Source organism: Diceros bicornis, chromosome 17, assembly GCF_020826845.1.
Source record: "Diceros bicornis minor isolate mBicDic1 chromosome 17, mDicBic1.mat.cur, whole genome shotgun sequence".
Lineage (NCBI taxonomy): Eukaryota > Metazoa > Chordata > Mammalia > Perissodactyla > Rhinocerotidae > Diceros > Diceros bicornis.
Window position 1 is genome coordinate 57,471,408 of NC_080756.1, and position 25,912 is coordinate 57,497,319.

A 25,912-nucleotide genomic window follows, 5' to 3' on the forward strand; every position below is an offset into this window, starting at 1 on the left:
CGTTGAACACTTCCACTGACCTTCCCCATCTGAAAAGGTAGAGCTTCAGGTAGCTCTGAGCCACGGAGCTCCTTTGGCTGGCTCTCCCCGGTGGGAATCTCAGTGATTCCTCAGTGTGCTGCTTCAGAGGCCAGAGAAAGCCCCAGCTGCCGGGCCTTCTGCCTCCTGTGGCCCCTGGCAGTCCTTGGTCCCAAGAGAGTCTAGGTGAGAGAATATGAGTAACTCCGGGCACCCAGGCATCCCTCTTGGAACCTCTCCACCTGGAGTGTGTGTAGCAGGGTGGTGAGTCCCCTTTTCTATAAAAGATAGCACTTGTTCAGAGCCCTGAGACCAGGACAGCAGCCGCTTACCAACACTCAGTGCAGCCAAGCATGTCAGCGTGGCTCTGGCTTGGTGCCAGAGAGAAAGCAGGTATCTGAGGGTCTATCTCTGTGCTCTCTACCAGTTCACAAAGCAATTAGCAGAATGGCCTGCTCCTTCCCAGGTTCCATTCATTCTTTCTTTCTTTATTCACTCACCAGACTAAGACAAGTCAGCCAAGGGCAGGGATCAGATCGTATGCATCTGTGTATTCCCACGTCTTAGCACAGAGCCTGGCACCACACAGACTCTTCAGTGAATGAACCCATTCAACGACCACTCTCTGCGTGCTGTGCAGGGCCCTGGAGGAGGCACAGCAGGGAGGGAACACAAATCCTTGCCTTCCAGGAACTTACAGTCCAGGCGGGGAGACAGTCTTGCCGCAATGATTTGTTGAGCTGCAACTGTGGGCCAGGGCTGGTGTAGGCACTGCTGAGAAATGAGGTGTGAATAGGCCCCCAAACCAAAATAAGGGCCCCACCCCTCCAAGATAAGCCCCCACTCCTAGCATTCACTTTTTTTCCTGCCACCATCACTCAGGAGCTCAGAGCTCCCTCCTTCGCACCCACCCTCGGCTTCATAGCTTTGCCCACTCTTCCACCTCTCGGGGATCCCACTGCCCACCCCGGGGTGTCTGTTTTCAGCACAAGGGGAGAGGCAGGTGGTGCGGCTTCATAGACTGGCCCAAGTCTGACAGATTCGAGTTGGAATCCAGTTTTCATGACTCCCTTGCTGTATAGAGTTGCACATGTTATGAAGCCTTCTTGAGCCTCAGTTTCTTTTTTTTTTTTTGGTGAGAAAGACTAGCCCTGAGCTAACATCCATTGCCAATCCTCCTCTTTTTGCTGAGGAAGATTGGCCCTGAGCTAACATCCGTGCCCATTTTCCTCTACTTTATATGTGGGACACCTGCCACAGCATGGCTTGATGAGCGGTGAGTAGGTCCGCACCTGGGATCTGAACCTGTGAACCCTGGGCCACCGCTGAAGCAGAGCGTGTGAACTTAACCACTAGGCCGCCGGGGCTGGCCCGAGCCTCAGTTTCTTAATTCACAAAGTTGACGACCATCATCCATCAGGCATTTACTTTGTGCCAGGCTTTGTTTTTGCTTCTTCAGTCCTCCCAGCACCAGTGATCTCCATTTTACAGATAAGAAAGTGAGGCATAGAGAGGAAGCAACTCGTAGGCAGTGGCAAGAGAGGAATTTAGACCCAGGGAAGCAGCTCTCAGGGTCACCCACCCAAGCCTGGCTTTGGCCCATCACCTTGCTCTCGAGCCCTGCTTTCCAAGCCCTCTCAGTATCTGCTTCACAACCAGTTGCACCCAAGCAGAGCAAATCTCCTGGCTTCACCGCCCTCACAGGAACACGGAGCCTTCTGTTTGTTTCTCCAGGCCTTGACCTCAAGTCCAAGCCCGGGACTCCAGGCACGTCCTGACGCTCCACCCCCGGGCTGCCACTCGGAGAAATTTCCCTGAACTCACCCTCCTCTTTCCTGGGCACACAGCCTCAGGTCAGTGGTCAGCGGTCAGGTCCTCTGACCCGGCGCTCCAGCACTCCCCTCTTCTCGCCTGCCCCGGGCAGTCTTTCAACCTCAATTGACTCCTGCTGTTTTTTCATCTCCAGGCTCTCTCACACTGCTTCCTTTACCCCTTTCATCCCTGCCCCCACCCGGCTCCCACATCCTGCCCTGGGGCCCTCTCCCTGGCCCTGAGAAGTCTGTCTCAGTATTGTTCTCCACTCCCAACATTAGCATTCTGAAACCCACATTTGCATTTTGATGGCTCCTGTCCCAGCTAGACAGGGGTACACTTTGATGCACATATATTTTGGAGAGGAGAGCTCTCCCCTGCACAGTGTCTAATTTTCCACTTTGATTCAAGTGCATTCTTTGGTTCTGGCCTGATTTACTCTGGGCCAAGAAAGACTTTAGCCAGCACCTTTAGGCTATGCTGAGGCCTATAAGATAACAGAAAGGCTTTGCCTTGTGGGAGCTCAGGGGAACAGAAGTCTCACTTCCCACGCCTCCCGATCCTGCTCTGAACATCAAAGCTTCTTGCAAGCTCGCATCTGCAACCAGTGTTCTCTCCTCCCAGGCTCAAGGGCCTTGGCCTCGAGCATTCCCTAGCACTACTGGAAAGGCCAGAGATTGGGGTTCGCTGTGGTCACTCTGAGCTGGGACACCCACCTGAGATATGAACAACCTCAGGCCTTGATTCTAGGTAAAGCTGCCAGAAGGAGGCAAGGAGGATGGGATAAAGAAGCCACCCCAGAAAGGCTCATCACCCTGTATTTCCCTGTTTGTAACCTGAAGCCACATAGGGTTTTAATGAAGGGAGAAAGTGACATGGAGCCCAGACTGCATTCTCATCTAAGGCATGGGTGTTGGGGCTTTTAGTTTTTATATGCCTCTGGGCTGCTGGGGTTCAGCCAGAATTAGAATAGCCAAGTGCCAAGCAACAGAGAGAAAGGAATCTCTTGCCAGGTCTCCAGGGGTTTCAGGGCCACTTTTTACAGAGGTTTAGGGAATTGTGGTTTGCATGGCACAGCTTCCTGGGGTTTCCTCCCAACTTCAGAGTGATTTATGATTCCTGCTCCACTGAGAAGCTCTCAGTATTCACTTCCACCTACAGTTGAGTTCCTTCATGCAATGACCCTAAAGAACATCTCACACGTACGGCATGTGGATATTGAGGCTCTTTGGGGTGAGGAAACAGAGGCAGACGGTCGGAGAGGGCTGGGGCTGCGATCTTGGAGGCTTCTGACTCCAGGGTGGCAGAGGGCTCAGATGCACAAGGCAGCAGCAAAGGAGACAAGAGAAAATCTTGATTCCTCCAGTTTAGTCAGGACTCAACTAACATTGCTTGAGAGAGTTCCATATTCCTGGCTCTGTGCTGGTGACTAAAGTTGATGCAAAAAGAAATAGAGGTTGGTCAGCCTAAATCTCAAGGAATTTATGTTCTAGTGGAAAATAAATAGATACAACATAGTATTAACAATTACCACCTATTGATCACTGCTCATGTAGGCTGTTTTTACATGTTTTATTTCTAACTTTCACAGCAAGGTTATATTCTGTTGCCCATTTTACAGATGGGAGGGAAAAAGGCTCATATTAAAGTGTCCAAGGTCACACTACTTGGAAGTTGCTGAACCAGAATTCACACTCATTCAAACTTCATGGCCCAAGCTCCTTCCCTGGCACCAAAGAGCAAGGCAAGGTCAAACCCAAATACCCGAGGACGCAATAACCAAGAAGTGCTGTGGGAATTCAGGGAGGGAGGGCCCTCGTCTAGTTGTGGGAATCAAAACCAGCTCCATAAAAGACACCTACTCAGCTGTATCCTGAACAGGGGTAGGATTCTACAGAGAGAGGCGTCCAGGAGGGAACGGGGGGGGGGGGGGGGGGGGCAGAAGCACAGAGGTGGGTGGGGACTAGTGAGTCATCCTGGGGCATGGGATCTGAGAGGAAAGTAGAGAACAGGTTGGCACCAGAGCACAGAGGGCTCTGTCATCATCTGGACACGTTCTATAGGTATTAGGGGACCACGGGAGATTTTTGAGTAAGATAGTGAGGTGAGAAAAGAAGTCCTTAGGAAGAGAGCTCAAGAAGTCATCAGTAAGGAGCCCTGGAATAGGAGGAGAAACAAATGACACAGGAGATTCAAGCCCTTGAAATAGTCCAAGTGAGGGGCACAGAGATCCCGGACAAAGTAGCCTGAGAGTGGCAAGGTGGCATTAGGGTCTGAAGCGACTTGAGATGGAATGTGGGTCTGGAGCATGAAGGGGCGTGTGAGCTGGAGCGCCAGGTTTGGAAATTCCAAGTACATGGGTGACGACTGAGACCCTAGGAATGGATTTAAGCAACAGTGGTAACAGTAGACGAGAGAGATAGAGATGAAATCTAGACTTGAAGGTCAGAGGTGGGAAGGTGAGAAGCAAAGGAGACAGAAAAGAGGCAGTGGGGGTGCAGGTGAGACAAGAAGCAACTCAGGATACCGAGGGAGGAGAAAATGACATTTCCTGGGGGCCAACGGTGTCCCCAGGTGTGTTCTCCTCGCCGACTCATTCCTGCCAGGTTGGGATATGACTCGACTCATTCCTGCCAGGTTGGGATGTGACTCGCAGCCCTGCCACCTGGCCTTGCACTTTCAGAGCATCAGTGTCCTCCCTTGTGAAAGGGAGATGAGAGTGCACTCCTGCATGATTGCTGTGAGAACCAGAGCACATCGTAGGTGCTCGGTCAACACTGGCCCTCGCTGTTGTCAGTCTCGTTTATTGATGTTGTTCTTTCCCAAGTGTAGATCAGGGACCAGGTTTTTGTAGTTAGCCCAATCATCCACTCGACACGTGGCACATTATGGTCAGTCTTTAAATGTTTCTTGAGTGCTGAGAAAATGGACTGGATGAAGATTTTCTGGTCTTTCTTTGTTGCTGCCCTGACCACTTAGCCATTGTGGGTGTTTGGTTACTGTGAGCTATCAGTCAAGAAGGAGCTTTAGAGTCAAGAACAAGGACCTTGGAGGTTCTGAACACCAGCTCTTTCCAACTCTCCGCTTTGGTTTCTCTGTGTGGAATACCAGCCTCCAGTTTCCATATAGGGGCAGTGGCCAGGGCCGAGACAGCAGCCCAGTGATGTGGTTGGTCACAGGGCTGCATTCCGAGTAGGGTAGCAGGGACTTATGGCGGCCAATTACATTCTTTCAGACAATGTTGTAAGAGGGACTTGCTGCTTTCTAGACGTCTGCGATCTCAGTTGGTGAGGGAGGGGTGGGAGAAGCTTGGAGAAGCAAGGGCAGTCATAGTCACATGGGCACTTACCCAGAGTCCCTCAGTGAGGTGAGCGGTGGGGAGGCAGGGGTTGGGCAGGACCGTGGCCTCATGATGGCTTGGCTGCCTCTGGAACCTGAATCCAAGGTGTTTTCTTGGATCCGATGTGTTTTCTCAGCCTTGAGGTAAGGGTAGAGCAGTCCATTCCATGAGTCTGGTCAAAGGACTTTCAGAAGGATTCTTTCCTCCTTATCAGCACATCTGGGCATGTCCTTGCTGAAGCTGGCACAAGGAGTCTTTGCCCTGGGAGCCATCTGTTAAAATCCCCCCTCCACTGATGATGGGGTTTTTTGCTTGTGTTTGTTTGGGTGAGGGGAAGAGGGAGGAAGAATCGTGAAGGGCGCAGAAATGTTTGAAAGCCCAGCCTCCCCCTGTCCCAGGCTTTGATAATGCCAGGGGCCGAGATAGCTACTGAACTTTCAGGCCCGCCTCTCCCAGAGCTGGCGGCTCAGCTTTCATCTCTGTTTGTGGCCAAGGACAGGGACATGGGGGCCAGTACCCAGGCTGGCTAATGAGTAATTGGGAGCCTTGTCTGTGCGTGGTCCTGGGACATGCCCTGGGGTGACCTTGAGGTTACTGGGGCAGGCCTCATCCATCCTGAAGCCTGGGCCAAGGCCAGAGGGCTATTTCTTCTTTGTCACCTCTGCTACTAACCCCCAGTGGAGTCAGGGTTATGTCCTCCCCACCACCTCAACTAAATGCTCTGGTTTGAGTTGTTTATGACAGTTATTCCAAAGGCTTTCCTCCTCTATTCTGCTTTAGTTACAGAGAATATGGTGCTTCCATTTCAGCCACCAAACTGTTCTCCCTCTAGCTCCCCCCTTCCTCTCTCAACCTTGAGGGTTTGTACAAATTCCCCTCCAGAGATGATGGAAAAGGCCTTTACGAGGTCAGAAGCACACCTTTGTGAATGGCTAAGTCATCTTGATCTGCCTTCCTCAGGTCAGATGACTTCCTTCCTTTCTCTACAAGGGCCTTGAATGGCTGCCCAACAGGAGGGCATCTGTGCTCTTAGAGATGCGGTCAGCAGACTTCCCACCCAGAGGTCTTTGCTTCCTCCTCCTCTTCCTCAGCACACTGTTCACATGCCTGCTTTGTGTGGGAATCTCTTCGGGTGTGTCTGTCACTTCCTTCAGCTATGGGGCCCTGGTGCAGTTAGCTAAACTTTCGGAGCCTCCATTTTTTTCTCCTCTGTACAAAACAGCCCACAGCACCCCTCATAGGGCTACAGGGGAGCTGCAGCAAGATGGCAGATGTCAAGTGCTAGACAACAAGAAGGCAGCGCTTCTGTGTTTTGGAGCCACATGTCTGTCCTCCTCCCCACCAGTAACTCCGCTCTCCCCTCCGGAGTGAACTCAGTAGCATGAAATACTTGAAAAATGTTTTCCAGATGAATGAATGAATAAATGAATAAATGCATTGCTAATGGCAGCAAATACATGTGGGCATCTGTTCTCTGAGAGTAAATCAGTTCAGTGATTAAGGAATCTCACAGTGTTGTAGAGAGTTGAACCAGGCACATGCAAACCATGCCCTAAAATGATTGAATTGGGCTTAAAAAAGTATCAACGCTTTCCTGTTTTATTTTGGGTTAGTTTTTAGGGAGATTAATTGTTGAGAAAGAGCTCTGGCCACTGACAAAACTGAATTTTGCTTTGGCATCTGTATTATGTTAGGTATTCGATAAATGTCTATGGAATGGAGAAATGGATGAATGATTGAGGAAAATTAGCCATCAGCAATGGAAACAATGCTCATGTGAGCTGTTGGAGGCGTGGATACTTTTCAGGGATCTGGGTACCAGCTTGCTGTGTGGTCTGGCTACACCTTTTACCTCCTCTGCCTCCATCCCCCCCATCTGAGCCATAAAGCAACATAATCCTCAATCTCTGTGTCTCCTTACAGGAATGCTAGAAGGCAAATTCGACTAGGAACATAGGCCTTCCAGCAACCTCCTAGGCCAATCTCATGTGAATATGATCACATATCTTTCTGGGGCCTCTAGAGCAAGCAGAGCCGAGGGAGGGGAAGGAGAGGAGGAGGGGGAAAAAATTAACTGGACAAGTCACCCCAGGGCAGGCAAGCCCAAGAAAGCGCCTTTATCTCCATTCCTGCCATGCTTCATTGACTTCATTATTGTCCTGTCTCCAGGACAGGGTCCATTCTCCTTTATTGCACAGCTAGCCTGTCTCCTAGGGGCTGGGCCTGGCAACACAGAGAAGAGCCAGGCAAAATATTGGTGGATTAACTTGCAAAGCTGTTCCCCCTCACTTTACAGCAGCTGTTCCTTCAGGAAATTCTGACAGGCCCCTCAGAATCATGGCTGGGAACTGTGGCTGGCAGGGCTCTGGGGTGGCTCAGCCCAAGGGTGTTGGTTCTCAGCTGGGAGCCGGAAGTTTGAGATGGATCCTGTAAGGAGTTCCAGGAGGGCTCAGTGCCTGGCTCTGGAGCTTGGAACAGCTGCTTGGTGATGGCAGAAGGTCAAGTTCCACTTCCTCCAGGAAGCCTTCTGGGATTACACCAGCCAGATGCTCTGTTCCCAAGTTCTATAGAGCTTCTTGTTCCTTTTGAAACACTTACTTCTCGGTCTTTTGTATTCCTATTATTGCATAGTTGTGTTCTCTCTTACTAGTCTGGGAGCTGCTGACGGGAAGGATGTTGATCTAGTTTTCTTCTGTTGGTGGAGTGCCTCGCTGTGCCATCCTGCAGGAGATGCTTAGTGAAGAAATAAATGGCCATGTCATCTGTGCCGGCCTTCTCACCTCTCCAAGTCGTTTGTTTGTGTTCCTCCCTTTTGTGCCTCCTCCAGTGAGAAGGGACACTGGGAGAATGGAGGGGACCGTAAGGCACCTCAAACGTCCACGTTGGCCGTGTGCACGGAACCCCAGGTGGGCAAGAGTGTGGTACCCCGGGCTCTGGAGGGGAGTCCAGCAGGTAAGATCGTCAGAGGACCATGTAGCTGAGTGGGATTCCCGTGGGCTACCCCTTGGAGCCCCAGGGCTGGTTTCCTGGCCTGTCCTTGCTGTGAGGTCACACTGCCCTGCTCTTGAACGAGCCTGCTTTTACAGCTGCGTTTTGGACTTCAAGGAATGAGACCCTTACTGGCTTTAAAGAGGCACCTGGTGAGGTGGACAGGATCAGAGGTTCTAGAACCAGACTGCCTACATGCACCCCAGTCACCGCTAAACAGCTGTGGAAATTTAAGCAAGTTACGTAACCTCTCTGTGCATATGCAAATAAGGAAAATCATAACAGCCGCCTCATAGAATAGTGAGGATTAAAGGACTTAACACATGTAAGACTCTCAGAATAGTGGCATTACTGGCTATTTCATGATGAAAGCGTCATAATCCTCGAGTTCAGAGCCACAATCTTACGATCCTAAGTAGCTGAGGTATTGGTTCCCAACAACGCACGCTGGTATGCCTGTTAATCGAAGTAACTTTTTCTGGCTCCTCACTGAATGCAGAATGTGCTGGAAAACCACCCCCTACCGCCATCACCAACCTCTGACCTTTATCTCCAGTGGCCCCTGACCCTGACTAGGTCAAACTGCATAGGCTCAGCCTGGGGAAAAGACTGGCTGTATTCAGCCCAGGTATGCCTGACCCTGGGTCAACTGAGACAAACACCTGCCTTCCGGTGAGGAAAGGTGATAACGTTCCTGAGGCCTGAGTGGGCTATACTGGGTGTTGGCAGCAATCCATTCTGCTCACTGCCTAAAACCATTCATCAGCTGATCAGAGTCATCCCAGCAAACTTTCCACGGGCCTACCTTGGTTGGAAGAGCTGCAGGGGCCTCGGTGCATGAATTTTCAAGCCCGTGGTTAAGTCACATATCTGGCTGTGTTAAATGCCACGTCTGATTATAACATCTCCCTGTGCTAGAGAATGGGTGAAGGGAAGGGACTGAAATCCTGAGGCAGAGTGAGTCAGTGGTCAGGGCTGTATCAAAACTCTGCTTAAAAGGTAGATCGTTCCAGGGCCAGTGCACACAGCTATTTCAGAAGGGAATCCAGTGGACCTGCTGATGAAGACCTGGGTGGGACTAAGACAGCGAATGCCAGATAGCAAGAAAGCCAAGTTCTAATAGAATTTAAGCTTTTATTTCATTCAAGGCACCTGGTAGGCACTGTTCATAACCTTCCCCACAACCCTATGAGGTGCGTTTGAGGAAACTGAGGCTCCGACAGGTGGGGTGATATGCCCAGTACCATCACACAACGTGTATTAGAAGCGTTTTGAACCCAAGTCCCCTGACTCTGGCCCAGTGCTGGGTGCTCTACTCACACCTGTTCGTTCTGGGAGGGACCTTGGAGCTCACCCTGCCCAGCCGCTGGCCAAGCGAGTTTTGCAAAACTCACGAGATGCCTCTTCAAAAAGGCTTCTGTACAAGCTATCCCCCGGGGGAGATTCACACTGCCCGTTAAAGGCTCCGAGACTCCCTGCACTACAGACCCAGGTAAGGAGCACACTGAGGCCTCCTGGAACTCCTTGCGGGATTGTCTCAAACTCAGTGTTTCTGAAATGGATTTAACCACAAAGAGCCTTTTTTCTTTGAACAGTCATTAACCTCCCGAGGACCTGTCCTTTGGAACCTGTCTGGGATGTATTAATCGAGTCCAGTGCGTTCACTTGCTGATGGAGAAATTGAAGCAGAAAGTGGGGAAGTGATTCGCCAGAGGACTGGAGGCGAATTGGTGGCAGAGCTGGGACTAGAACCCAGTGTTCCTGGCCCCACCAGAGCTTTTTCTTCTGCAGCTGTTTGGCAATGGTCATGAACTTAGTGTAGACCCAGTCATGAACTTAGTGTAGACCCAGTGGGACCCAGAGGGAGAAGAAGACAGAGATTTTACCTGTGGAGAAGGCTGCACATGGATCATGAAAAGGTCTCAAGAACATTTACAGCCAACATATCAGCAAAAACACACCTTCAAGGGCGGCAGGACTCACGGCGGCTGAAGAGGGACAAGACTGAGTTGGTTTAGGTGATTCTTTGCAGGATTTCTGAAAGATGTAAATGTGGGGACAGATTTGAGGGGCCAAGTCACTTTTGGAGGAAAAATAATTAAATGTCAAATGTGAAAATATTCCTTCATTCCTTTAGGAAAATGATTTTGATCCCCTTCCTGATGTCATCATAGGGAATGTAGGTAAAGATTAGCTGACTCTCCGCAGAGCCTTTGCCTCTTGCCTCCAGATGTGCTCATTGAGTCTCTTAACGTGGACCTCTGTGATCCACCATGACGTCCTTTGCCCCTGTGCGAGGCATTGAGGATTCAGAGGCAATAGCAGTACACTTGGAATGAGACAAATCCATGTTTGAGTCCTGGCTCTGTGATTTGGGTGCTTCGGTTTATCTTTCTGGGTCTTAGTTTTCTCAATTGAAAAAGAGAGGATTAGATGCAAATGTGGGTCCACAGACAGAGGCAGCATCAGAATCACCTGGGTTAATTAAAAGGACAGATTCCTGGGCCCTGCCCAAGAACTACTACAGCAGAATTTCCAGGGACCTATGATTTTAACAAGAGCACTAAGTATTTCTGATGTGGACTCAGGCTTATGAGCCACTAGACTAGATTCTTTTTGAGCCTCTTCCAGTTCTCAAATGAGTTAAGTTTACTGAATGTCAGTATTCTTGTCATAAAATGGAGATATTAATACTCACCTCCAAGTATTAATTTCTTAGTTAATACTTGGTTTCTGGATCAACTACGTTTGGGAGATGCTGTGCTAACCAGGTTTTATTAAGAATTCTGAGAGCCTTTACCATGCTAACATGAACTGTGAACCTGCAAGAAGGCAAAAAGTGTGATTAGCATTGCCAAGTGCATTTGATCGGGGAAGCCTTTTATTGAGGACCATCTCTCAGGACTAGGAAAATTTTGCATTAAGGTTCCAACCATTCCAAGTCTTATTCCTCCTAGGTGTCCTTCCTTTTCAAATGAGGACCGCTGGGAAGGCAAGGCTCCATTCAAAGCAGTGGTTCTAAAACCAGGCTGTGCATCACTTGGGAGCTTCTAACAGCTCTGAATCCTGGGGTTCCACCCCAGGCATACTGACTCAGTGTACAACCAGCCCCAGGCCATCTTTGGACCTGTGATTGGGAATCCTCCAAGGAGTGAATCACTTCAGGCATCTAAGTGGGAGGAATTCTTTTGGCTGAAAGAGGTAGAGAGGGAGGAAAGATGGTCCTCCAGCATTCCTTATATTGCATCAGGTTGTCAGGACACAAGCTATCTCTTGTGAGACCGGATCCTCCCTGAAGGATAGGAGGAGGCCTCTCAAACATCCTCAAACATACCTGAAATCTGGAGACTTGGATCGTGGTTTAGAGGTGATCTTGGCCTCCCTGTGTGACCATGGGTCAGTCTCATACCCTCTCTGAGCTTCCCTTTTCTCCTTGCAAATTGATTGTACTCATATATGCCTTGGGCCCTTCATGGACATATGGTAAAACAAATGAGGCAATAGACAGGGCTGTGTTTTTGGCTTTTCCAAAGATGACTGCTAGTGAGGCCATTATGATTATTGTTCTGGATTTTACTTCTATTAAAAGCTAGCGTTTGAGATGATGACTAAGAAACACAACCATTCTCTTTCCTTTGAAGAATCTTTGAGCTACCGTCATACAGTCTGAAGTAGTGAATCAATGTTATATTTTTAAAAAAATATTAACCAAAGAATCTGTGAAGCAACCAGGTCTGCAGTGGACAAGATGAGGCAGAGACCCGAGACAACTGTCCCGATCAGTCAGACCAGGCATTACCCAATTTGGGGTGGGGATTATCCGGAAAATTGCCTCAGCTGTCCATTTCATTTTCAGTGCTTGCTCAATGAACCATTGTTATAAACATTTTTTAAAACCTTCCAGCCTGCCACTAAGATTGGGGGTAGTGACGGTCCACGGACTTGGAAATATGGAAAGAATTCCATTTTTTTTTAAATGCATGAAGTCCACTGGATTAAACTAATTGGGGTAGGACAATGCCTCTCTCAAAGAAAATGAAACTGGTTATGAAGCCGCTGTTTACAAGATACCTATCATGTGCAAGGTAACAAACTAGCCCCTTTTCTAAGTGTTATCTCATTTCATCCTCAGAACCAATTTTCAAGTTCAGTTTAATTACTTTAAAGTAGACAAGTAAGAAACTGAGACCTGGAGATGCTAAAAAAAAATAACCCGCCAGAGGACCACAGTTAGGGAGCAGAAGAACCAGGATTGAAGAGCAGGCTCTTTCCGTTGCATGTTGCTACTTTAATTCCTAGCTCTCCCTTCCAAAATTTAAATCTTGTGAACCTAGAAATCTCAAGGAGGTGTAAGATATATTCCCTTTCCTCTTTCATATGGAGACAACACGAGACATGGGAAGTTCTTAGTTAAGATCTAACTGTACAAGAAGAGTAGAACTCAGGAGCCCTAATGGTCGCCATTAATGGTCTTTCTATTGTACGTCATTTCCTAAAACCAAAAGAGACCCTCAGTCATACCGTGTCCCACAGCAGGCCTTTTCTTTGTGGAGTCCTGGCAAGGTCTTTGCTGGTTAGGAGTCAGGATGTCTGCGGGCAGATCTGCTCTTCTGGTTTTGCTTCCTGGGAAGAAGGGTCATGCAACCATATTCCAGCTTGGGATGACATTCTCCATAGCAGGCTGGGGATGTTCCCATGACACCCGCTCCCTGGACATTATTTTGCAGGATCAAAGGCCTCTGTGGTTCTCTACCACACCCTGGAAAAGGCCTCCTCCTCAGCGGCCGGGCGAATGGCCACTCACTCTCCTCGCCAGGCGGCCTCTCGCCGGCCCCTCTTGATCTGGGGTGTGAAGAGGATAGTGTGAGACAGAGCTCAGCTCCAGTACCTTGGGGAAGGGTTGCAGTGAACCTGTTCTTGGAGGATTCTTTGAGGACAGAAAGAGGAGGAAAAAATTGTCTGTATCTGGAGCAGAAAGGGTGCCATCAAACCTGTTGCTTTGTAGGGAAAAGAGGACTTCACGTGCACCTGTGGGCCAGGAGGACATGCCCGAACTGGCAATGGTGTTTCCTCTGGGGAGAAGAGTGAAGAGCAGGACTCAGGCAAGGGATCAGAGACGACTTTATGCTTATAGGTGACGATTTCATTTTTTACAAGGACAACATTTTCATGAAGAGGAAGAAGAAGAGGAAGAGGAAAAAGAGGAGGGGGAGGTGGGAGGGAGGGGGAGGGGGGAAGAGTAGGAGTGGGAGGAGGAAGGAACCTTGTTTGATGATAAAGAAGCTTCTGTCCTCAAAGGTTAGCTTTCCGACCCTGGGCTTTTCAAAGAAAAAAAGGAGAATCCAACACTGCAGATCCAGCGCTAGGGCTGAACTCGACAGTGGCCCCGGCTACCTCTTTCGAGAGGGTATATGACCTGTGCCAGGACATATAGATTGAATGGGAAACTGTACCCCCATCCTAGTGGTTGGACTTCAGTAGTCTCATCTGTGAAAGGGGAATAAGAATAAGTTACTTGTCTGAAGACGGGAGATGGTCATCCCACCCATGGAAGGGAGAATACATTTCTAAGGATGGATAGCTAGAGAGCTTCCATTTGCCCCATTTGAACAGGTGCCACCCTGTCCCCCAGAAAGGTACCTCAGGCAGGACAGTGTCTTTCTTCCCTTGGGGGTACACCTACCCCTGAATAGAACCCTGGCACCCTACCTTCCAGCCAAAGATACTCCTATACCAGGCATATCCCAGCTTCCCCAGGATACTACAACCCTATGTGTGCAAGGTGTTTCAAAACTGGAGCCATCGCCCCCACAGTCTGTGGGATGTTCAGAGGACCCGGCACCAGGCAAGAGGAGGCAGGCAAACTGCCAGCCCAAATTCCTTTCCTGAGGCCCTGTGGAGGAGAAAACATCAGTGGGAGGGCAGGTCCCACTCAGGTAGGTAGCGTCAGAGCTGGAGGGCCCAGACCAGATTCAGGATGATAACAGGAAAGTCTGCATGTAGCCACCAGCCCAGGCAGGGATTCATTTACCTGGAAACTCAGGGCCCCCAAGAATGGATGCAGCCGTGTGGTTTGCCTGTCGCGGTCCCAAGCTACCTGCCAGGTGGTAGGAGACTGGTGTGCCTCGTAAGGGTGGTCGCCTGGTCCAGGCACTGCAGTTCTTGCCCTGAGAGGAGGGTGGTGCACTGAGGGGGAGGATGGTGCCAGGGAGGCCTGCTGTGGTCCGTGTGCCGTGCCCGGAATGAGCACACTGGAACCCAGTGCCCTGGGCCCAGATCTCTTATCGGCAGCTTCCTGAGGTTGCTTCTGGCCAGGACTCCCATGCCACTCCCCATCCTGGCAGTCATCAGCACCGGTGCTTTGTGCAGTGACAGCCTCTTCTCCTGACTCAGACCCCGCTGAGCCTCCTAAAGAGGTGAATCTTGTGGAGCTGGGAGTCAGGATGGCTGTGTGTCACTCCTGTCTTGGCTTTACTTTGCTGTATGTTTTGAGAAAGTCACTTGACCTGCTATACCTTGGGGTCCCCCAGCCCAATTTAAACTCCTGGTTTATGAAGAGCAAAGGTGGACATAGAGACTCTGGCAAACCTGACCGTTGAAGAATGAGAAAATGGGTCTCCGAAAGGTGGAAAATTAATAATTCAGGGCAGAAACTGAAGCTGAGTGTGCTGGTTGTCCCTGGTAGCCATTATCTCCTTTTTCCCTAGGAACAGAATCCTGACTTCTAGGATTTACAACCTAAGCAGAAGAAAGATGACATTTGTCAATCTACTTTGTGGCCAGTGGAATTTAGGGGAAGTGTGGTGGGCCAGTTTCAGGAAGTGTCTTTAAAGGGAGGAAGTATGTCTGTCCTCACTACTTCCTTGTTTCTGCTGGTGGGCTGCTGGCATGAAAGCTGGAGCTCAGCAGTCATCTTGAACCAGGAGGCAGGTTGTGAGAATAGCAGACCAGGTAGAAGGATCCTGGGTCCTTGGTCACCTTAGGAAGCTCCCCTAGCACCCTTGCACTCTCTCCTCCAGACTTCTATAAGATGGAGAAAAAACTTTCCATCTTGTTTAAGCCAATAATGTTTTGGGTTTCTGTCACTTGTAGCCAAAGCTAAAACTAATTGTTACAAGAAGACAGTATATGGTGCATTTAGAAGTAATAGCCAGTTCTAGAGATCTGCTAGATTAGGATAGACTTTAATTTGTATGGAAGAAATGATCAAGTAATCTCGGAAGAGGAGGTCTTTTGCCTGCAGCTCAAGGATAGATTCTAGAGCCCTTAGCAAAGATCTCATACAGAGATCTCTGTTTTTATTGATTGAAAAATAATAGAAATGCCTTTTGGGGGAAGTTACTGCCCCAACGGAGCTATGGGATTCACTAACCTCCATGTCTCACTTAGGATCGGGAAAGTGGAGAGGGGAGCCTTATGGCGCATAAATCATCAGCTGGGTGAAATAGCGCCTTTGTGTGGCAGGCAGGGAGAAGAGCCCTTTGAGAAGTGAAAGGAGGAGTGGCTGGAAATAGTCCAGATAATGAAGTCACACATAGTCCATTGGATTATAGTCATTTTTTCATTTACTCTAGTTTATTAACCAGCTATTATGTTCAAGGCAAAAGAGGATACAACGATCAGACATAGAATCTGTCCTCAGGTAGCTTAAAAAGTCTAGTAGGGAAAGTAAGAGGAAGCTTACATGTGAACACGATATAAAGTGATACACACCTGGAGAAAGGCTTGGTTCAAGTGTTGTGGGTCTGCAGAGGGAGAGCAGGTCCCTGCCAGGTATGTTTCAGAGAAGCTTTGTGGAGGAGGGGACCTTTGTCTGTGGTCTTGCAAGATCAGTAAGATTTGGACATGCAGGACTGGTGGGGACAGGGAATGCCTTCTATGGGGTCCCTCCTTCTCCAAACCACTGTTAAGGTGTCCACTTCCTTGTAGTGTGATGACCAACTACCCCCTTCCAAGAATATGGATACTATAGTTGTTTGCTATGGGCAAGAGTGTATTCTGTATGAAATGCAGGTGTTTTGGGGAATGTTATGGTCCAAAGCCGAAGGGTGAAAGGCCAGTAAGCTCTCTGTTTCTGAGTTAGACACACTTTGATTCGCATCTTAGCTCAGTCCCTTGAGCTCCTCAGGACTGAAGGCTCAGAAGTCCTGTTGAGAATGCCCTACTGGCTGTGGCCATGCCCTAGAAGCAGGACTTAGAAGAAGTCATAGGTAAGTGGTTGTAAGGGGGAATAGGGGAGGACTTGGAATGGGACACACCTCCTGCTCAGCTCAACTTCCTCTGAGCTCCATTATTCCATTTCCTAGGCCCTGGAACAATGTTACGGTATAGGAGGTGGCTCTAAGCTTAGGGAGATGAGAAACACCAAAAGCAGATGAAAGTGCCTGGGGGATAGGTTGTAAGAGGGCCTGATAACTGACAGCCTTGTGGTTGTAGGAAACTGGTGATCGGGCTGTCGGGGATACTGGAGCCCAACTATGAGGAGGGCCCCAGGCATTCTGGTCTTCATGATAAATAGATGTGTTGACTGGTGGAGGCATGGCTTTCCATAGTTCTAGTTTTTCTTTTTCTTTTCCTGTGAGGATGACTCAGGTTAGACCCGCAATGGTTCATCGTGTTCATGACAGGAACCCACATTTGAATACCCAGTGTTCACGCTCAGTCATGACCGCGCCAAGGGGAGCTGGAGTTCCTTCTTTGTCTTTAGTTTATGAGTAAATTAGAGGCAGAGAGATGGGGGCAGGTGATCAGTAAAGGTAAGGCAGAAATGCTTTGCCTGTCTTTGCAAGAAGAATAAGAGAAAAAAAATTAGACCTCAATTGTAAGTTATTTGTTGCTCCAGAGAAGAGCACGTCTGGGGAGCGGAGGAGTGAGGGAACATTTTGCTGTTCTTCTTTTAGACCTTTGCCTGGAAACAGGAAGTCTGTTTGGCCCACTTTACCTGCTGGGGCCACTTGCTATCTACCTCGAGGCACAATCTGCTGTTTGTAATATTACAGTGAGTTGCCATGGAAACTGTGACGTGAGCACATCAGTCTTCTGGCTCTGGGAAGGGAACAGTCTACTGAGATGGGGCCCGTGTACAAATAAATACATTCCAAAGCAACAGGTGAGCCTCAGAGAAGCCAGGTCTCTGGTTTCTACTAAAACGTTTCTACCATTAAACAAACATTGGAGGAAACACAAGCGTCTGTCTAGAAGCAAAGCCTGGAGCTCATGAATTCCAGGGCTGCGCCATGGCCCCTGCGTCTGATTTCCTGTGTGGGCCAAGACAATTGGCTCAACCGCTCTGTGTCTTAGGTGAACTGGCTCTATCTCCTTCCTGGCTTCCACCCTCAACTCCAGCCTCATTGTGGGATTAGGAGGCAGATACTGCTGGAAAGTAGAAGGAAGTGTCTCATTCCGCAGTGGCACTAGGCAGAAGTGGGCAGGAGAGACGCTTACCCTGCCAGGGCTCATAAAACCATCTTTACCAGCAAACTACCACCATGTATTAACCCCTTCCCATCTCCAGTCATTATGTTGCACTAATGCAGGAGAAAGTTCAGATAACATGGTATCTGTGTCTTGAGGGCAATGCGCTCTTGCTGGGGAATTTGGCATGTGCAATAGTTCATTGAGCCTATGCATTTGGTTTCACTATGTTTTCACGTGCCCCTAGATACACGGTTTAACTAATATATAAGATGTTAACTTGCTAATAGCTAGCATTAGAGTGGGGACTTAGCAATTCCTGCAAGCCCAAATCACTGATAACCTATCCTAAATTTTCAACCCTCTTCCTGGTACACCCAGACTGGTATACCAGCATAAGCAGTTTGATTTACATTGAAAGTCAAATATGCATCTGGCCTATGCTCACCTTTAAACCATTACTGAGCACTAATATTGCCTTGCACACAACAGGCATTTGATACCTCCTTAACGAATTAATTAGTGTTAATAGTCATAATCCGAGTGCAATGTTCTGTGTGTGTGCATGTGTGTGAATACAGATGAATATTTAATCCCAACATTTTAGAGCTAGAAGGGACTTTAGAGTCATTTGCTCCAAGGCTTTATTCTACACAGTGGACCGGAGACTCAGAGAGATGAGCAACTTGCCCCATGCGACCACTAAAAGCACAGTCAGGACCAGAGTCTCATGGATTCCCAGGCCGTGGCTTGTCGCCTCGTTTCTCTGTATACTCCTCCATCACCTACCCCCAATTCCCTCCCTCTTCCTCACACTGGCTCCACAGTGAGAGGCCAAGCTTCTCAACATCCTGGGGAGCCTCTGTCATTGTCCCGGCCTGTGCACAGACAGCGCTGTACTACCTCCACTGGGAGCTGGACCCAACAAGGCCCTCAGACAGGGCTGGGAGGCTCGTGCTGCCGGTCCAGCTCCTGCTCCTCCCAACATTACTCCTCCTGGAAAGAAAACTGGGTCTCTGTGGAGTCACAAGTCCTGTGTTTGAGTTTCAGCCCAGTGATGTTCCAACTGCATAACCGTGGCCAAATCACTTCAATTCTGGGGGCCTCGGTTTCCTCACCTGCAAAAGAACAGTAATGATTTCTGCCTTGTGTGTGTCCCAGGTTTTGGGGGATCAAGTGAGACAATAAGTGTAAGAAAGCTCTTAACTATGAAATGTGATACCTCTGTCAAGGCATAATAATATAATAATAATTATTTTTATTATAATTTTCAGTAATTTCTTACCTGAGAGTAGTAATATACCCATTCAACTGTGTTCTAAAGGGTTTCTAAAACACTTTAGCACCAGCTAAATTTGGCTAAAATTGGCACCACTCACAATTACATTGACTCCACCTACATTTACAGTGGCTTCCCTTCCCCAGCCACACCTTCCCTTCCCAGGCCACCCCTAAGCTAATACCTCCAGCAGTAATCCTACAGGCCCCCAGTAATTCCTGTTAGTGAAGACAAGCATACACCAGGGAGAGGAGAGGCCTTTGCTGCTGGGGGTAGGAGGGCAGTAGACGATACTTGCCTTGTACCCTTGACTCCTCCACATAGTTTCTTTCAGGCTCGGTATACATAGAGTTGTAGTTTTTTCGTGATGTTTGCGTAAAATGAACCCTAAACACCGAGCAGCCTTTAGTCTGTACCTCTCAAAAGCAAGACTGATGGCTTCCTCCTTTTCTGCTCTTCCTTTCAGCTCTGCAGCAGCACAAGCTTACAGCTGGTGAGCACTCTCCCACCCACACTGTTTGGGAGTGGTTTGGGGTGCCTGTGGGGGCCTCCCACCCCCAAAGGCCTTGCCTGAATCCTCCAAACTGAGCTTTCTGTCATCTCTTGTGAAACCTGGGATCCTTGTCTGTTTCCACGTGTGCCTCTACTCGTTCATTACAAGTGGAAAGGATGGACCCAGGAGAACTGGCTCTGAAGTCAGCGAGTTGTATAACCATAGGGAGGTCGCTTAACCTGTGTTTGCACCAAGTTCATCTTTAAAATGAGGCTGTCCTAGGGTGTGGAGAAAAGGGAACCCTTGTACAATGTTGATGGGAATGTAACTTGGTACAGACACTATGGAAAACAGTATGGAGGTTCTTCAAAAAATTAAAATTAGAACTACCATATAATCCAGCAATTGCACTTATGGGTATTTATCCAAAGGAAATGAAAACACTAATTTTAAGAGCTATATCTACCCCAGTGTTCATTGCAGCATTATTTACAGTAGCCAAGATATGGAAACAACCTAAGAGTCCATTGATGGATGGATGGATGAAGGAGATGTGGTTATATATACAGTGGAACATTAGCCGTAAAGAAGAATGAAATCTTGCCATTTGTGATAATGCAGATGGACCTTGAGGGTACTATACTAAGTGAAATAAGTCAGATGGAGAAAGACAAATACCATTTGATTTAATTTATATGTGGAATCTGAAAAACAAAACAAAGGAACAAATAAAACAAAGCAGAAACAGACTCATAGATACAGGAAACAAACTGGTGATTACCAGAGTGGGGGAGGAGTTGGGGGGGGGTGGGTGAAATAGGTGAAGGGGATTAAGAGGTACAAACTCCCAGTTATAAAATAATAAGTCACAGGGATGCAATGTACAGCATGGGAAAGATAGTCAGTAATATTGTAATAACTTTGTATGTTGACAAATGGTAACTAGATTTATCCTGGTGGTCATTTCATAATGTATATAAATATCAAATCACTATGATGTACACCTAAAACTAATATGATACTATATGTCAGTTATACTTCAATAAAAGGAAAGACAAAAGGATAGAATAAAATAAAAAATGAGACAGGGCTGTCCCTGTGCTGGCCTAAATCGCCGTCCAGTGTGAGGAGACGCTTGTCAGCAGTGACACAGACATAAAGGATGGTTATTAATCAGATACAGTGATGATTCCCCCCTTCCTTCCTAACACCTCCCTCGTGCCCTTGCTGTATTCCACACTGCACTTGGCCCATTAGGCCTAACCTGACTTTACATATAGCTGACTTTCCAGAATTAGTTTTGTCTTAGTGTCTCATATGTGCCTTCTGCTCAGTGCCACGTGGTTTGTGAGTTTGTCGACCTGTGCCTTTCAGGTACACGGAGGCACTCGATGTGGGCACTTACTGTACACAGGGGACCTTACACACACACTCTCAGGTTTGAAGTGGTGAATTGATGAATTCAATTTCCCTGTTTATCAGAGGAAATAACGAGGTCCAGAAAGACTCAGAATTGAAAGACTTCCCCAAGGTCTACGGAGCTCTCGTTTATTACTCTAGAGTAGAAAGTCTGATTTCCCAGAGTTTTTGAAGAAAGGAATGCAGGATAAACAACCTCATCTGGTGCTGGTTTGAATGCAGTAGGTTGGGTACAAGGGGCCGCAGGGGGATGAGAGGTCCTCACGGCAAGAACGGTGCCGGCTAATTATCAGTCTGACTTGCTTCTCCCTCCCCGCGTACACAAGTGCTCGGCAGCTGCTTCTCTGTACCCTTAAATATTTGAGCAGCCTACAATCGTGGCCCAGTGCTTGTCGCTGCCTGCTCCCTCCACCCAGAAAGAGCCCAGGTCTTGCTGAGGCTACCCTCATTCCTGTGATTAGATATGGTGCCTGTCAGGAGATAAAGAGGGGTCAGAGGCCCTGAGGAGGAGAGGGAAGGAGGCAGTATCTTCTTTTCCCAGAAAACAATCCCCACAGTTTCTGAATGTTATTAAGAAGGTATCAACGTAGACTTCAAGTTCATCGCGGCACACAGTGGGTTTGCCAAGTCTAGCCAAGGGGGTTTTGTGGGTCAAGGACTATGACCTCAACTGTCCATCACTGATGTATACACATTGACTGAAGGCAGGTCATTCTTTCTTGACAGAAACAGCAGGAAGAAGCTGACTTTGGAGACATGGAATAGAGAAGGGTATGCGCTCTGGCACACACGCGTGCATTCACATTCTTGTATTAATTGACAAAGGCACCACTGCCCTCTACTGGCAACTGCATCATCTCTTTCCAGTGTTAGAAACCGCCTGGCGCCTTTGCTTCAGAAAATAACTTGAATACTAATTGCAAATAATTTTCAAACAACTTGTAAATAAAGTGTATTTCATAGGTTTTGGGCAATTCATTCATCCAACAAATAGTAACTGAAATGTGTAGGATATATATGTCTCTGTTCTCAAGGAAGCTAATATTATATTGCCGAAGGGGGAAAGGAATGCCAGTTTGAGTACAATTTATTTCACCTTGTCCAGGTTTAGTACCCACGTCACAAACCCCCTGAATCACAGAGCACAGCTTCAGACCTACTGGGTTGGACCTTCATTAGGATACAGCTAGAGAGAGGAATTCTTTCTCACTGTCAAGGGACATCGGGACTGGAATGATTATCGTGGAATTATGGGTCTGGAAGGTCAGTCAAAATTCACATAAATCAGAGTGTGAGATTCCCAAGTCCAGGTGGAAACCCATTCTAGCAATTCTTACAGTCTAACGCAACCTTCAGGTTATGGAAGCCTGTTCCTTCCACCTCTCGCCTCTGGCACCACCCTGGCTTTGGATTCCTGGAAACCATGACACAGCATCCTCTTCGCCTCACCTCCTTCCTATGAGTTTGAAGCTCTTTGTTCATCCCGAGGTTATTCCAGGCGACTTAACTAGGCATAATTCCGTCCAAAGCTTCTGATCCTGGTTTTTCTTCTTGTGTTCTTCTTTAATCAAACTAGGCAAAGTACGAACCTTTTTTTTCTCCAACATTTTTTTGGATTAGGTAATGCAATTCACATGGTCCAAAATCAAAACAATAAAGAAGCTTATGGTAAATTTCAATTCACCATGTCACCAATCTACCCTTTCGCCCCTCTTTCCTCTCTCCTCGGCCAAGGGAAACCATTGTTATTAATTTCATGTGTATTCTCTCAGTATTTCTTTATGCAAATGCAAATGCATGTAAATATACGTTATTGTTGTCTTTCCCGGTAGGCAAAAAGGAAGCACACTATGTATACATTTTGAACGTTTTTTTCCCACGTAACGGTATATATTAGATAAATTTCCATATCAATATATTTTTAAAACTTCTTTATTCTTTTTATAGCTGTTAATATTCCATTGTGTGATAATATCATGGCTTATATAACCAGTGTGCTACTGATAGAAACTATGTTTGTTTAGAATAAGTACTCTTGAGCTCATACTAGTAAAATATTTTTGCTCCCTCTTTCTCCCTAGTCTTAACCACTGTTTAACACAGTTTAAAGTAATGTTACGGAACCATTGGAGGTTTACCTGCCTGATACATACCCCAGCCTTTCCTGGGGACTCACTCCTGAGCACCAACTACACACTAAGAACTCTGTGAATGTCCCCAGGGGAACAGAATGCAAGACTGAGCTCTCCCTGGCCATGGGCAGAACACTGCATCTGAGGACAAAATCTGCTTGGACTCTGGCGGCTGGCATGGTGAAGAGAGTTTTGATTCTAGAATGCCTCTGAGAGGAATGATGGGATTTTCTGGGAAGATGGATAAAGACAATGACTCTGGTGATGAGCTAGAAGTCAGCTGTAAGAAATTGAATCCGTGTGGTCCTTGGATAGGCACATGAGCCCAAGTAGTGAAGGAACAAAAGAAATGAGGATTGACTGAAACAACATCAGCCAGTGGGCTTAAAAGAAATGGAATCGAGCAACTTGTGCTTTCTGCTGTACCACAGCACTCCAACACTGTCCTGGTCCTCTCTACACACTGTCAGGACAGCTGGGTGCTTCCCTCAACTCCAAGGACTGAGCCAGTTATGTTGGTGGTTTGCAGCCTATGGGGCAGTCAGGTGATAAACTGGCTTTTTAAACAAGTTGTGGTGACTTTCAGACTCAGCTTACACCTGGTCGGTTTTGTTGTAGACAGTCACAGCCTATCACCCTGACAAGAGCTAAACAAGATGACCAAAGAAGGGGTGGCTTCCACTGAGACTGGGTCATATTCATGATCACGGAAGGCAGTGTTTCAGTTCATCTACTGCTGCATAACAAACCACCCCAAAACTTAATGGCTTCAAACAATAATATATTATTTTTCACAATTTTGTGGGTCAGGAATTTGAGCAGGACTCAGCCGTCAGTCCTTCTGACCATGAGGTGTCATGCGGTCGCTCACTTGGCTGCATTCCACTGACAAGTGGACTGGGCGGAAAAGTCCACGAAGATCTCAGTCACATGTCTGCTGTTCGGTGCCCCTCCACAGAACATTTCCACATGGCCTCCTTGGGCTTCCTCATAGCATGTGGGCTTGGGCTAGCTGGACTTCTTACATCCCTGCTGGCTCCCAAAGAGAGAGGGAGCAGAAGCTACCAGCCCTCTGGAGAGCTGGGCTTGGAAGTCCCAGAAGGTTCCTTTTGCCAAATTCTGTAGGTCAAAGGAAATCATAGGCCAGCCCACATCAAGAAGGGAAAGAGACTCCATCTCCCCCTCTTGATTGGAGGAACATATGCAAGTACAGGGAGAGAACAATTGTTGGGGGCTGACTTTGGAGACTCGCTACGACAAACAGTGGACTGAGAACTGTGGGTAGAAGATGCTCGCAGAACGTGGGGACATTTCGAATAAGACCCATTGGCTGTCATTGTCTCTATAATTGGGTTTTTATTTGCATGTTGGGGATTGAAGGATTCATAAGGCTTTTTCTCTCCACTGGAAAACCACTCCTCTCACTGGCCATGCAGAGGCTGGGGAAGGCTTGGGTATGCTTGCTGCAGGCTGTGGCAAGAGAGGGAGGGAGCCTTTTTAGAAGGAGGAGGGGCTGGCTTTGGAAATATGGGTGGAGCGTGTGCGGGTTTGGGGACATATGTTCTTCCAGGGGCACACCAGTGTGCCTCTTTCTATGCCAAGTTCAGAGGTTGCAGTTTAAGTGTTACCATTCTCCCTCATCCATGGCAGACATTTCAACCAGTGCCAACACTTCCTTAGCGAACCCAGATTCGGACTTGGAATTCCTGTTAACACAGAACCTAGGTAGACAATGCAGATGGTTCTGAATTGGCACACACAAAGAAATCTATTGACTAATAAAGGGTATCTACTCTAAAAGGCATCAGAGAGCACTCATAGTCCTCCTTAAGAGAGAAAGTCTAGCTGCATCTGGGACTGGGAAAAGTCAGGCCACGCTCTCCTCGATCTGGGTTTGTACTCCGAGCAAAAGAGAACAGAGGAGAGTGGGAGAGAGCAAGGTGCCCTCCTGACAGGCCCTGTCCTGGGTATCACAGGAGCAAGGCCCCTTTTGTGGTTTGTTGGGAGCCATGCTCAGGTGTCCTTGGAGGTAGCATCGTGGAGCCGGCGGGCAGAAGAGGAAAGGAGACTGCACAGGAAGCGTGAGACCTTGTTCTGTTCAAGCTTTCCCCTAACTAGTAAGAGGACAGGCCATTTAATAGGGGAAGCCAATGAGATGCTTGGACACTCCGAAGTAGTACTGGTGCCCAAGCGTTCTCGATTTCATTATCCATAAAGTAATGGTGCTTGTTTCTACCATCTTTCCCAGCTCTAAAATGCTGTGGTCGTATAACTAGATGAACTTTGGAGGTCTTTCCTATATCGAGAGATTGGTGACTTCTCAAAGCAGATGGAGGTAATGTGATCACTAACCTCTCTGCTTCATACACAGTGAAACTGAGACAGAGAAGAAAGAACACTTGACCCAAGTCGTTCTATGCAGCAGCTCAGGAGGCAGAGTTAGAACCACAGACTTCTCCGGGTAGGCATGCAGGCTAAGAGATTTTTTTTAATTTTCCCTCTTATGGCAGAAGTCAGAGGGAGGTCAAGAGATGACTGGCTTCAGCCCTCTGTCTGGGATCCAGGTATCCATACTCTGGCTATCGGCTTGTATCACCAACACCAGCCAGAGGCTGGCTCTCTTGACAAAAACAGCCCCTTTGATCATTGGGTGGGGTTTAGGAATGCCCATTAAAATCCGTTTCCATCCCCTCACCTTCTTCCTCTTGTCATTTTTTTCTCCCATTTAAGACTTGCACCTGGTGTTCTTGCCTTTGCCAGAAAGGCTTAAACCTTGTCAACTTCTCAGCAATAATAAATCCAACCCACCCACCCGCTCCCCTCAGCCCCAGTTGCCTGATTAGGCTTCAGGAAGAAGTTTCAAAATCCTCAAAGATGTTAATCAGAACCTCCAAATCCCTGAAAAAGAGGAAAACACAAGTTGAATTGGGCTCTTGAACAAATCCAGATGGAGTGGAATCCTGCTGAATGAACCCAACTGTGCAAAAGGGAAAGAGAAAAAGAGGAAGACAAGAGAG